Raw genomic sequence first — 15207 nt, forward strand, 5'->3', positions numbered from 1 at the left:
GATAAATTACAAAAAAGTAAAATATAGAAAAATGTGAACCTTAGATAATATCTACCATTATATTTTTTAAATCTCAGAAGATGTAATATTCAAGTGTAACATTTTGTTACAATTTTATTTCAGAATGAAAACTTACAATTCAATCTGAGAACAGTTAAAATAGATGAATTTAGTTAAATAGACTTATTGGAAAAGACATTACTCTATGAACATGAATGGATAAAAAATGTAAAAGGATCAATAGGTGCATAGGAGGAAATCAGAATTAAAGAATTAAGTGTTAGTCTTTACAAACTGGAAAAGAGATCTTAGAACTTATTTTCATTTATCTCAGCACCAAGAAACAGTAACACACAAACAAACACAAAAAACTCATACTCTACTCCCTCTCCTTCACATACACCATGAATATGGACAGTAAAAAGAATATCTAATGTAAATTTTACTTTTGCTTCCTGCTGCTTTAAATAAAACAACCTGAATCTGTGGGTAGTGTTCATGAACAACTAGATTATGATCAAGAATGAAAACGTGCATTTATTAGGTAGGAGAGCCTTTAGTAGACAAGCTTTTCCCACAATAAATATGAACTATGTATATTTTAATATTTAGAGAAATATATATCTTTCCAAGTGTATACCTTGCAGAAATAGCATCCATTTCAGCAAGTCAATGCTAGTCTCAGAAACCAGTAATCCTAAAATATACATTCCTATAGCTAGAAAAGGGCTATATGAACCCCACATATTTCTTCTGTATTCTATCTTAAATCTACCTATATCATCAAAAATAATTAGCATAAGTGCTGTACTTCATAATATTTCCCTTCTATGGGGGTCAAACTCTTTTTTAGAGCTTCATTTTCTCCACTTTTCTCAAACATAATTTTGTCCCATGAAGGCATCCTTAACTATGAAGGAGGTCAGGTTTTTCTGAGGGTATCTGGAAAATTCTGAGTGATTTGTATCACTATTTCTGTACTAAGGATGAAATGTAAGTTACGCAAATGAAGGCAGTCACTGGTCCAAGTCATAACATAAGGTAATTATAAATGCATTATTCAGGACTATAAAATAGTAGCACTGGGGAACAAATAAAGAAAAAAAAGAAAGTAATAAATTATCAAAAAAATTAAGGGTATATTCCATAAAACTGGCAGGATCTTATCAAATTTTTTATCTTCTTACTATATAGGTTTCTGGTAGAATATACTTCCTAAAAGCATGGTGAACATCTGTTAAGGGAATAACTATTGATTTATAATGCTATATATACACATATATACTTATGTATGCTCAAAAGTATATGGAATTTATAAAACAAAATGATATAACAGAAATAATGCGCTTTGAAATTATTTATGCTAGACTCAAACACCAACACAGATTCTGATACTTTCACTTTGAACAATTTACAGTGGCTCCAAGAGAAGGAGTTTTGTCATCTATAAAATAGAACCTAAGATGCTGACTTAATAGAGACACTGAAGATACAGAAATGATATATTTGTTGTACAAAGAAGAGTGGAGATTCAATATATGGTGAAATTTATACTAAAAGTGTTATCTTCTTGAAATGAGAGAGATAGTACACAGGGTTCAGGCACTTGCCTTGCACAAGTTTAAACCATGCTGGTTTAAACCATGGCTCAACATACAGTTTCCTAAGCACAAGCAGGGCCAGAGCAAATCTTAAGCATTTCCAGGTGTTTCTTAATGCTGTTCCCTGCCTCGGAACTGTATCCTCTTATATTGGGATGCTTAAATTTACTCCATAATGTACATATCATCAAGGAGATGAAACCTTTTATGTGTTAAAAGAAAAAACAGATTTCTTTTAAATTCCAGATTTGCCCCTGACAATGTATTCCTTAGAGAGAGGCATTATCAAAAGTATATATTCCAACTCAACACTGCAGAAATCTCGTATACTCTATTATGAGAACAAAAAAGCAATTTGAAAGGATTCCATGAGTCAGTGAGAACCAAGAAACAACAGAGAAAATGCCTTGTTGATACTGATACTGATACATTCAGAAATGACCAAAGAAGATTGCTAATGAATTTCCTCCAGAAAGTACTATAGCTTTGAAAGCTAGTCAATGATGTGACACCATACAGCCCCAAAACTACTCTAGAAAATCAGGTTCAAAGAAAGAGAAAAAAGAAATTGTGAAATGCCAGATTCAAAGTAGTTCTTAGTGTGATTGTTTACACTATGATCTCTATGAATGCGAGCCCTTGGAACTGTTCAGTACATTGTTTAGTGGCCATACAAAATATCTCTAGACATGTCTGGTAGTGAGGATATATTTTTGCACAAAAGCAAAACAAAGAGGATTTCAGAACATCACAGGGCACCATCTTTTAGAAATGTAGTTCTTATTTTGTCAACAATTAGTTAAAAAAAACACACACGGTCCTCCCGTTGTTCATCGATTTGCTCGAGTGGGCCAGTAACGTCTCCATCATGAGACTTGTTGATACTGTGTTTGGCATATCAAATACGTCATGGGTAGCTTGCCAGGCTCTGCCGTGGGGGCGAGATACTCTCGGTAGCTTGCCGGGCTCTCCGAGAGGGGTGGAGGAATCCAACTCGGGTCAGCCATGTTGGCCGCTTGTAAGGCAAAAGCCCTACCGCTGTGCTATCGCTCCAGCCCCATTAGTTAAAAAAAAAAAAGGTTAAATGAAAGAACCCTATGTACAGAAACCCATATGCAGAGGTCATAGCACAGAATCTGAGTACTAAGTATGGCAAGTGCAATCAAGAAAGTGACGAAGGAGGAGGAGGAGGAAGAGGAGGAGGAGGGAGATGAGGAGGAGGAGGAGGAATACAAACCCAGAAACTTGAAGAAGATTCAAAAAGTAAATAAAGGTGACTTGAAGTAGAAAAAGAAAGACTAGAAGAGACTATTCACTGCAGATGTGAACGGTGGCATTCCCAAATGACTGACAATCATCAGCAACTTCCTGTCTCTGACAGAGGAAAAGCTGATCAGCAATTTCTATGTATGGTAAAGTCAAAATGTGAATCAAACATGGGTCTACAGATTGAATCCCTTCAGTTTAATCATCCTATCTGTTAGTAAAGAAATCTATACTCACCATTTCCCTACCCTCTCATGATCTAGTGTATGGATCTGAATATACAACTATGAAGGGCCATTAAAAAATAAAACTATGGAATTGAATATTTTCCCCATAAAGGAATAAAATTTTCTACTTTTAAGTGTTTCTTTTAAGGGAATAAATTATACAGGAAAAAAAGCCACCAAAATTACAGGCCCGCCAAGCATACTTATATATAAAACTAGAGCTGTTCACATTTTAATTAATAAAAAGCAACACCCAGGATATGCAAATAAGTATAGAAGGACAATTATGTCTATATTAGCAGAAAGAAGATGCATGGAATTTTGAAACGTGATTCGACAAATAACCTAGGAGTCAGTTCAGCAAGGTCAGTTTTCAATAGAAACTAAGAAAAACATAATCAAGAAATGAATTTCTGTAGCCTAGGAACAAGAATCCCTATTTGAATAAGGTAATAACCAAGAAAATCTTCCAGTGAATGAGAAAGTTAATGAAAAATCTTCAGCTCTCCATGAAGAACTGAGGCTGTGGCTTGTGACAACCTGTAGCCTCAGCTGAGCAGTCTCATTTAGGCAATAATACTTGTAACATCATTTGCAGAATCTTCATTTTGTAACTCCATAAAGGAGAAGAAGGCCAGAAGTAGTCACAAAGTAGAACTTACAGATCTTTCTCTAGGTGAGCAGGGATATTTACCAAATGTGTACAAAAGCCTCTTTGTCTAGTTTGCACATTTTTTTATCCTCTACTTTGAGTCCTCAGAAAAGGGTCTTACATAGTTGATGCTTAATAAGTATTTGCTACTTCACATTAAATGAACAACTTATGTATCCCAGTACTTTCTGTTGCTACTTAAGCCATTAGTTCATGCTCTACTCTGGAAAAGTTCCTGATGTCAATAGAGAGCATATATGTGTCATCCTGAAAAAACAACCCTCAAAAAATCTAAGCCTGCTTTTAAGTTGCTCCCTCCATCTTCCCATCACACTACCTATCTGTTTCATTTCTTTCCACTACCTACAAATGTTATCACTTAAGAAGCACTTCATATGATATTTAAATGATATTTAACATCTTGAGTGCTTTTAAACTTCTCAGCTTCATGAAAATAAAGCTAATTTAATAAGAAGATTGCAGTGAAAGTGCACGTTCTTTAAAATATTACCACAGTGCAGGTAACAAGGATAGAGAAGGCACTTTGACCAAAAGAAAAAAAAAATGCCTTCAAATGTAAATATCTCTACTCACGTGTTTTTCAGTGAGAAACAAGTTTAGATGCTGAATTTTAACAAAACAGGTTTAATATATCAACTCTATTCTGTGTTGAAGAGAGCGAAAATATTTTCTGCAGTTGTGAAATGCTAACCAACTCTCATTACAACTTGTAAAATGTTCATAGTAATAAAAGAAGACACACCAGTGTACACTGGTGATAGATGTGATGTTGGAATTATGTGCATGCGAAAATATTATTAACCATTTTATAAACCACATATTATCAATTAATACATTTATCAATTAATACATTTTTAATTAAATAATAAGATACTGGGCTGGAGCGATAGCAGAGTGGTAGGGCACTTGCCTTGCACGCAGTCAATATGGACAACCCGAGTTCGATTCCTCCACCCCTCCCTCTTGGAGAGCCTGGCAAGCTACTGAGAGTATCTCGCCCGCACGGCAGAGCCTGGCAAGCTACCCGTGGCTGGCAAGCTACCCGTGACGTATTCCATATGCCAAACACAGTAACAACAAGTCTCACAATGGAGATGTCACTGGGCCCGCTTGAGCAAATGGATGAACAACGGGAGGACCATAACCATGAATAATATACTACCAAGAAAAGGGGGTGGGGGAAGAAACACACATTTATGTTCTGATTTTTTTTCTAAATATATGTATATTGGGGCTGGAGTGATAGCACAGTGGGTAGGGGGTTTGCCTTGCAAGCGGCAGACCGGGGTTTGATTCCTCAATACCCTATCGGAGATCCCAGCAAGCTACCAAGAGTATCTCGCCCACATGGCAGAACCAGGCAAGCTACCCATGTCGTATTCAATATACCAAAAACAGTAACAACAAGTCTCACAATTTGTTGTGAGATATTACTGGTGCCCGCTCGAGCAAATCGATGAACAACGGGAGGACAGTGCTATAGGGCAGTGCAATATGTATATTAAACAGCATTTCTCTAATGTGTTGTCAAGGTCTTGTTAAAAGTTTTGGTTAATATCTTTACTGAAGCTGCCACGCAGGTATGTTTTAAGGCATATTAAATGTGGTTCGATTTGGGGCAGGGAAGGACACAGTGGAGTGGAGGTTGATTCTGCTTCTTGGCATCATTATTCAAGTTGATAACTATAGCAGAGACAATCTCAGAACAAATGTCTCCTTGAAAGGAATTAGGTGGCTGGATTTATTATCCATGACGTTAAACCACATACATTTATGTTTTATCATCCTTGCGCAAGGGCCATGCTAATCTTCTCTGTATCATTCCAATTTTAGTAATATGTGCTGCCAAAGCGAGCAGCATTTTTTTTTAATTTTTATTAGTGAAACACCCTGAGGTACAGTTGTAGACTTAGAAATTTTTGTGCTTGGGTTTCAATTATACGATGATCAAGTACCCATCCCTCCACCAGTGCCCATTATCCACGACCACGGATCCCAGTACCCCCCCCACCCCTCATCCCCCCCCCCCACGTCCCACCCTGCCTCTGTGGCAGGGCATTCCCTTTTGTTCTCTCTCTCCTTTGAGGTGCTGTGGTTTTCAAAAGAGGCATTGAGTGGCAATTGAGTGCCCTCGGTCTATAGGCAGCATTTATGTTTTAAATACTTGGACAGAGTATGGATTTCTCCAGTGCTTCTTCATTTTGTTTTGCTTTGTTTCATTTCATTTTGCTTTATGGATAGTGCTTAATAAAGTTGAAAAAAGATAAAGTCCTGCAAATCAAAATAAATTGTGCCAAATTTTAGTAGTTTGTCATGAACCTTATTATACATATAGAAATCATAATCACCCAGGAAATAACTATCATTTTTGTGTATATTATCAGTTAGTGCTTGCTAGGTTACAAAACAATCTATGACTGAGTAAACAAGAACTGATTTATATTTTAGTGACTCAATAGGTTTTAAAGGATTAGTAGAGAAGTCCCATTGACCAGAGCCCAGCTGACATGATCTCAGTTGGACTCACTCAAATGTCTCATGAATGTGGACTGTGCTGATTAGCCTATGACTAGGTGCTTTTTCATACAGGGCCACATTTTCCTCTTGCATAGTTCCAGTGGGACCCGGGGCTGAGATCTCCAAGCCTGCACGGTTTGGGACTGGACCTGTCAGTAGCTAGACAGTTACACCCTCCAACTGCCGTGTAACCCCAACAAAGGCCAGGATCCAGAGATTATCACAACAAGCTCCCGGGAGAGCACAAGGCAGAGTCTCCTACCCTGTGTCTGACTATCCTCGCCAGGGCCCCATAGCTGAAGACCTGCAGGCCCCAACCAAGGCCTTACTGGGGCCACTCTCCACACACTTGGATAAGCCTCAGACATAACAGAACTGGCAGAGGAGCCCAGGTGTGTGGGACCCGGGGCTGAGATCTCCAAGCCTGCACGGTTTGGGACTGGACCTGTCAGTAGCTAGACAGTTACACCCTCCAACTGCCGTGTAACCCCAACAAAGGCCAGGATCCAGAGATTATCACAACAAGCTCCCGCGCCTCAGGCCGCGTGACTATTTATTTAGTTTTCTCTAAATTTTCAGGGTACCTTAAATATCCTTAAATATCCAACCCGCATGGCAGAGCCTGGCAAGCTATCCGTGGTCTATGCCAAATAGACCAAATTGATATGCCAAATCCAGTAATAAATGGATCTCATTTCCCTAACAGTGAATATGCAGAGTCGAGAAGGATATGGAAGGAGAGGCTGATAAAACACCAAGGCAGACATAGGCTACCAAAACGCAGAAAAACAAAAATGATTGTCTGTACTTTTAATGCTCGGACCCTGGCATCTGCTGCATCCATTGAAGACCTTATGGTACAAGCACGAAAGATCAAGTACGACATCATTGGTCTGACCGAAACGAGAAGACATCAATTCCATCATGCTGTTTTCGACACTGGAGAAGAACTGTTCCTTGGAACATGTGATAAAAGAGGCGTCGGTGGTGTCGGTATCCTTGTCAACACAAACTTAGTCACGAGCATTGATTCATTTGAATGCCTAACAACCCGAATCGGACGATTACACTTGAATAAATGTGGCTCACTACCGGCAGTTTCTATCTTTGTTGTCTATGCACCAACATCCAGTTATGGTGAAAGAGAAACTGAGAAATTCTACATGGAGCTGGAGAAATTCTATAAAGATCACACCTTCTACAAGATCATTGTCGGTGATTTTAATGCCAAGATAGGACCAAGAAGATCAGTCGATAAACTCCACATCGGAACCCATGGCCTGGAATGGAATGAACAGGGTGACAGATTGTCTGAGTTCAACATGTCAACCAAAACCTTCCATGGTAACTCACAATTCCAAAAGGCTGAATCTAAACGTTGGACATGGGAGTCTCCCGATGGACGGTTCCACAATGAAATAGACCACATCATATTCAATCGGCGGTTTTGCCTAACCGATGTTGCTGTTGTCCCAAAATTCCAAACGGGATCAGACCACCGTCTTCTTCGTGCAAAATTCTACCTCACAGAACGAGGAGAAAAGAATGCAAGGTTTAAGAAGAGGACTCCCAGAACAAACACTAACTGGGAACTCTTTGGCTCTGTTGCGGCAACATGGGAAGATGCCGTCATTGACAACATTGATGAGGAATACGATCGAATGATTCAGCACCTCCATGATTGTGCAAGGAATGCCAAGAGAGAGATAACCACAAAAAACCGTCTTTCTTCGAACACTCTTGAACTTATTCGCCAACGTGGCATGGCACGTGCCTCAGGCAACCACAAACAAACGTCCGAACTGGCAAAACAGTGCAGAGAAGCCATCAAGGATGACCTCAAAAACAGGAGAGCAGCAGTACTGGTAGATGCAGCAGAAGCTGGGAAAAACATTCGTAATGCCCGCCTGTCCTTCACCAACTACAAAACCAAGATGACTGCCCTCCGACATCATGATGAATCTATCACATCTTCCAGAAGGGCAATGGAGAAAATTATTCATGACTTCTACTCAGATCTCTTTAATAGCCACATCCACTTGCCCACATACCACATACCACATGATGGATATGTCATTCCCAATGTTCTCCCTTCCGAAATCCAACATGCCATCTCGTCGGTAAAGAAACAAAGAGCATCTGGCCCAGACAAGATCAGACCTGAACACCTGAAGAACTTACCATCAGTACTCATCAATACATTGGCTCGACTCTTCACATGCTACCTGTCTGAATGCAAGGTTCCATCCCAATGGAAAACCAGCAAGACTGTACTACTATACAAGAAAGGAGACATCCACGACATTGGCAACTATCGCCCAATCTGCCTATTGTCTGTCATTTACAAACTATTCACTCGAGTCATCCTGAATAGGATTAGCAGAACACTAGATGAAGGACAACCATGTGAACAAGCTGGATTCCGAAAAGGATTCAGTACCATCGACCATATTCACACAGTAAGCAAGCTCATTGAGGTATCTCAGGAGTTCAAGATGCCACTCTGTCTAACGTTCATTGAATTAAAGAAGGCCTTTGATTCTGTTGAGACGGAAGCGGTCATAGAAGCCCTAGCCAATCAGGGCGTACAAACTCAATACATCAGGATCCTTCGTGAGCTCTATTGCGGATTCACTACCAAGATCTCACCTTTCTACAAAGAAGTAATCATCCATATCAAGAGAGGGGTTCGGCAGGGTGATACCATTTCACCAAAACTCTTCAGTGCCACCCTCGAGAACATCATGCGACGGCTGGAATGGGAAAACATGGGAGTGAAGATAGATGGTCGGCAACTACACCACCTCCGCTTTGCTGATGACATCGTTCTAATAACACCAAACATCAACCAAGCGGCACAAATGCTGAACGACTTTGACCGTGAATGTGGAAAGGTCGGACTACAGCTGAATCTTGCAAAGACAATGTTTATGAGAAACAGCCTTGTTCCTGACGCTCCATTCGCTCTCAACGGAACCACCATCTCCGAATGCAACAGTTATATATACCTAGGTCGAGAAATCAACATGATGAATGACCTGGCACCTGAGTTGCGCAGGAGGAAGAGAGCGGCTTGGAATGCCTTCAAGAGCATTGAAGAAATAACTAAAAGGACAAAGAACCTCCAGCTACGAGCACATCTCTTTGATTCCACTATTCTTCCTGCATTAACATATGCCTCAGAGACCTGGACCCTATGAAAACAGGTTGAGAACACTATTCGGGTCTCTCAAAGAGGAATCGAAAGAACTATGCTTGGAATATCACGATTCACTGAAATGAGAGATAGAATCCGGAGTTCTGATCTTCGTCAACGCTCCAGAATCAGGGACGCTGTCTCATTTGCCAAGACATCAAAAATCAGATGGGCTGGACATGTAATGAGGTTTACAGACAACTGCTGGACTAGAGCCATTACTGATTGGATTCCACGAGACATCAAAAGATCACGTGGACGCCCACCTATAAGATGGTCAGACTTCTTCGTCAAAACCCTAAATGATCGGTTTGAGGCTCTACATGTTCCTAAAACGAACAGATACCATTGGGCTACGCTAGCACGCAACCGGGATGAATGGAGACGTTACTGGCACCCGCTCGAATAAATCGATGAATAACGGGGATTAAGTGATAAGTGATAAGTGATAGTTCCAGAAAGTTTGCTGGTGGCAACAGAAAATTACATATGCTAGGCCTTAAGTATTTTCAATAAAAATGATGCAAAAATGGCATCTTTCTGAAAAATAATCTATAGAACAAAAGAAATCTCAAATAGTGGGAGACAGATTCTACCTCTTGATGGGAAGGATTACAAAGCCACACTGAAAAATGAAAAACTGGGGCAATTTCTGCATTCAATGAGCAAATATGCCTACTACATGCCAAGTACTGTTGTTTGTACATTACATGCTCTAAATGTAATATTTAGATTAAAATCAAAATAACCCCAGGAGATTAGGAAGAAAAAATTAATGCTTAAATAAGTGAAATAATAAGCTGCTAAGAGCACACACATACAACGTTCATGAAAATTTAGAAGAAAAATAAATTTATGCTTTGATAATGGTATATATATATATATATACCATTATATATTGTGTATATATATATATATATATATATATATATATATATCTTTCCATTCCTTTTCATTTGAACAACTGAAGTAGGTAAAGCAGAATACTCAAAACTTTATAAATGGTCACTTAAAAATAATATGAATTGGAGAAACTTCAGTCATTTCAATGCCAGCATTTATTATTCATCATCTTGCTGTCTCATGATTCCAAAATAAATAACAATGTGTAGCATTTGTAAATATCACAAAATCAAAGTGTATCTTCAAAACACACTCAAAATGCAATACACAGATGCTACATATCTATCTTTGATTTTATTGAAAGTAATCCCAAAAGGCTGTGTGGAATTCTTAAGGCTAAATAAATGTCATAAAACTCCTAGGGACAGTTTATCTACTTTTTAAATTTTGTGTAATTTTACTAGTGTGGGTGCCACTCTCAGTGATAGTCAAACCCAGCTAAAGGACCATCAAAGCCACATGCAGCAATGCTAGGGAGTCCATGTGGTGCCAGGGCTCAAACCCAAGATCTAAAGAATGAGAAGCATATGCTCTAACATTCAGGACACATTCTAATCCTAATCAAAGGCAATTACTGCCAATAGCTTCCCATATGACTTTGCTTTTCATGTTCCATGTTTCGTAATTGAAAAAGATACTTTTGAACTATATGACTTGCTTTATATGGGTAATTTTGACTATTTGATAATAGTCAAATTATTGGCTATTATCAATATTAATTTTGATAAACAAAATTAACAATAATTTAGAATCAATTATTTTCATTTTAGAAATTCAATTTAAATGACTACTGGGCTGTAAAAATATGAATCTGTTTTTCTCCAAGTTTATAATTCATTGAATAATGCTTTAATTTGTCATATACACACAGAAACTAGAAAGCTAAGTATATAGATCTTACATTTTATTATTTTAAGTAAACCATAAAGGAACCTACATATATAATGAAGTAGTTAGGGGTTCATATTTAGAATAAAGTTATAAAATCATTGATTTTCAAATGTACTATGATCTTTGCCAAAATTAAATATCTGCAACTAACATACAAAGTAAAATAAAGTTTCCTCTTCACCCCTGACCCTGCCAAAAATTGCATTCTAGATAACCAGCCATCAAAATAATTCTTCTTAAGTGACTGAAAAGAACTAGGGATGGAGAGACAGTACAGTGGGTAAGACAACTGCCTTGCATGTGCCAACTTGGGTTCTACCCATGATACCATTTATGGTTCCCTGAACACCATCAGAAGTGATCCCTGAGCACAGATCCAGGAGTAAACCCTAAGTATATTATGAGCCCCAAAAAACAAAGTGAACTTCACTAACACCAAAACATGTCATGATAATTAGTAAGGTTAAAATTTGATATGAATCATAGTATAAACAACAAGGTCAATCATGTGCTAAAGCATGGTTTAAAAAGAAAAAATACATCTTGGTTCTTATCATTTCTGGGCAATATCAATTTTCTCATGTATAGGTTTACTAACAATGTCTACTAGTATGGGCTCGAGCAATAGCACAGCAGGTAGGGTGTGTTTGCCTTGCACATGGCTGACAGGGTTCGATTCCTCTATCCCTCTAGGAGAACCCCGACAAGCTACTGAGAGTATCCCACCCGCACGACAGAGTCTGGCAAGCTCCTCGTGGCGTACTCAATATGCCAAAAAACAGCAACAAGTCTCACAATGCTGAGGCGTTACTGATGCCTGCTGGAGCAGATCAATGAACAAAGGGAGGACAGTGCTACAGTGCTACAGTCTATGAGTTTAGCTGCTTAAAGAATCAAATAAGGTAAGTCACACAGCACAATATTTGCTGTCTCAGGAAGACAAAAATTATACAGTTATTCATGCATGACAATTATGATAGAATTGCTTTTTAAAGCTTTAAAAAAATTTACAAGTTTTAAAGTTTAAAAAAATTTACAAGTTTTAAAGTTTTCACATGGACTCTCTCACTTAGTTTTTTTTTTTTTAATAGTGAGGCACCATGAGGTACAGTTGTAGACTTACACATTTTTGTGCTTGGGTTTCGATTATACAATGATCAAACACCCATCCCTCCACCAGTGCGCATTTCCCACCACCTCGGATCCCAGCATCCCCTCCCCCCCAGCCCCTATCCCACCCTGCCTCTGTGGCAGGGCATTTCCCTCTCTCTCACTTAGTTTTGATATAGACATACAAATTTCAGTTACAGGAAGACCAGTGATTATACCTCTCCAAAGTTTCAAAAGGTTTAGATCCTTGCACCAACTTAAAAAGATTACAAAGAAGCAGAACTGAAGTTTGGGTCTAGATTTTCTGCATCCAGGTCCAATAATCCTCTGACTGTACCACAGACTAACCATACAAAGCATTTTTAACTGCGTATTTTAAATGAATGCATAGGCATACTACACATACTAGGGAATTGACCAAAGAAAATTGTAAATCATGTTCCAATTAAGATCATTCTTTTTTGCATTGAATCTTTTCAGAAAGCAAGAACATTGCCAGAATGATAGTAGAAGGATAGGTCATTGGCCTTGGAGGCTGCTGACTCAGTTTTGATCCTGGACTCCATATGTAGCTTCCCAAACCCCACCAGGAGTGACCCCTGAATTCAGAGATAGGCATAAGCCCTGAGCACTGCTGGGTGAAGAAGGAAGGAAGGAAAGTAGGAAGGGAAGGAGGGAGTGAGGGAGGGAGAGAGGGAGGAAGGGAGGATTTTACCTTTTAACATTTATGATAACTACAATAAAAAAAACTAGACTCTTTGTTCTATCAGACTACTATATAGGGCTTGGAGAAAATTTTAAATTATAGTGCCTATGCTGTGATGGATTTCATCCTAAATTCATTCTCCAGCACTGTGGTCCCCTAAGTAACACTGAGAGGATCCTAGTGGCTCAAGAATTATTGTGCACAAGAACCCTGAGGAATGGTGTGAACTAAAAATAAATACAGGTCTTGTTTTTTTAAGAGCTATGTAGATTCAATTACTTGATTAATTCACTGTTATCAGTTAATCCAATCTTCATCTCATCCAGCACATAGGAGTATCCAGAACTCAAAATTAAAAATATGAAACACAACTGCTCTCCTTGTATTTTTTATAACAGTAATACATTAAATGACAGATTGAAATATAACTTTATATCTTATCAAATGCTACTGAAATTACAAAATAAAAGTCTAGTGTCTATAAAAATAAATATATCACATTTTAGTTTATGTATATCTCTGAATATGTAAATGTAATATACTATAGTCTGAATATAGAGGACAATAATTTGAACCTTAAAAAGGATTTAAACCTCATTAGTTTTAACATAAACTTCATAATTTGAATGTTCACAAAAATTCAATTTTTAATAACCCTTTGCTTTGTTCAACAAATGTCAGTGTTAAGTTATAATTTAGCAATTGTTACCACAAGCAACAGATTAAAAAATCATCAGACAGATGGCCAATCTAACTAGAATAAAGTGAACAAAATATATTGTAGTAATAATTAAACATATTTTAACTGTTAGTAATTACTATAAATTGCTGAAAAATCTAATTATAATAAAATTTCAGTAAACTAATTATTTGTACCCATTTCTATTTTATAGCATGGCATTAAATAGATCCAAATCATTAAGATGGGTAAATTCTAAAAAGCTAACATATATATTTAAAACAAATTCAATGTAACTTTCAAAACTCATTTATTCCAAATTACTTCTTTTTAGTTCATATGAACAAAATAAATAGAAGGTATTTATAAAATCTTAGTAAAAGTCAAAGTATTTAATGGGCAAATTTATGTTAAGTTCATACAATCTAAGTACAACAATAAAAACAAGTTTTTTTGTTGAGCAAGCATGGTCAATATAATATCAAAATAGCTTGCTTAGAATTTATATTATATTTACATATATATTTGAATATATATTTGAATAACATCCAAATAGTATTCATTTTCTTATTTGGGGGTTGGTAGACACATGGTTTGCTCCTGGCTCTACAGTGAAAATGTCAGGGATCAAACCCAGGTTGGTCATATTAAGACAAGTGCTTTACCCATTGTACTATTTCTTTTGCCCAGGTTTTCAGTTATTAAAATATATACAGGATAAAGCTATTTCTGGTGCTACTAATAATAGTTTATTGGGTGAAAGTATGAAGAACTGAAGATTTGCAAACATCAAAGAGAATCTGTTCTATGACCTCTATAATAAAGCGTAGGGTTTTATGCTTTTTTTTTTTTTTTTTAGAGACCACAGCTAGCAGGTTTCAGAGCAAAGCCACTCCAAGTAATGCTTTTCTGATAGTGGAGAACTGAAGATCCTGTGCTTTGTGTTGGTACTGCTGCTTGGTTGGTACTGCAATGCACTCAGGATTTCTCTGGGGCCAGGGGCATTATACCCCAATAGTGATTCTGGGAGTGGAGTCATGCAGTCTTGTGGATGAAATTGAGGTTACTTGACCCATATATCCCTACTACAAGGAAAAATAATATTATTTATTGTCAATTTGGGAAAAATAATTATAAATAATTACTAAAATCATTTTAAACATCAAATGCACAAGAATCATTAATCCATGGTTAGAAATAGATAACACACTTTTTTTTGCTTTTGAAGACATTCATATCATATTCTCTACAGTCTAGCATCAGTTAAAATATCTAATAGAATTGAAGCAAGACACTCCATGAAAAAGTAGAAGAGAAATACTACCACAGTTCCTAAAATAAGTATGTAGCATTTATATTTATATAGCATTCTAAATACATTTAAATGTAGTATCTTTATAACCTTATTTTAGATGAGAAAAATCTGAAAGCAAGATGC

At 37.4% G+C, this 15207-nt stretch overlaps 1 protein-coding gene and 1 non-coding gene across 2 annotated transcripts in view; both read right to left on the minus strand.

Annotated features, from left to right (window-relative positions):
- Positions 1–15207, minus strand: part of LOC130026575 (uncharacterized) — a 230057-nt gene that overhangs the window by 190590 nt on the left and 24260 nt on the right. The gene's annotated exons all lie outside the window — the stretch shown is intronic.
- On the minus strand, positions 5518–5626 carry LOC130026706 (U6 spliceosomal RNA). The gene has a single exon (XR_008792904.1). It is a non-coding gene; the product is annotated as a U6 spliceosomal RNA (small nuclear RNA).

This window comes from Sorex fumeus, unplaced genomic scaffold (assembly GCF_029834395.1).
Source record: "Sorex fumeus unplaced genomic scaffold, SorFum_2.1 ptg000034l, whole genome shotgun sequence".
NCBI classification, from domain to species: domain Eukaryota; kingdom Metazoa; phylum Chordata; class Mammalia; order Eulipotyphla; family Soricidae; genus Sorex; species Sorex fumeus.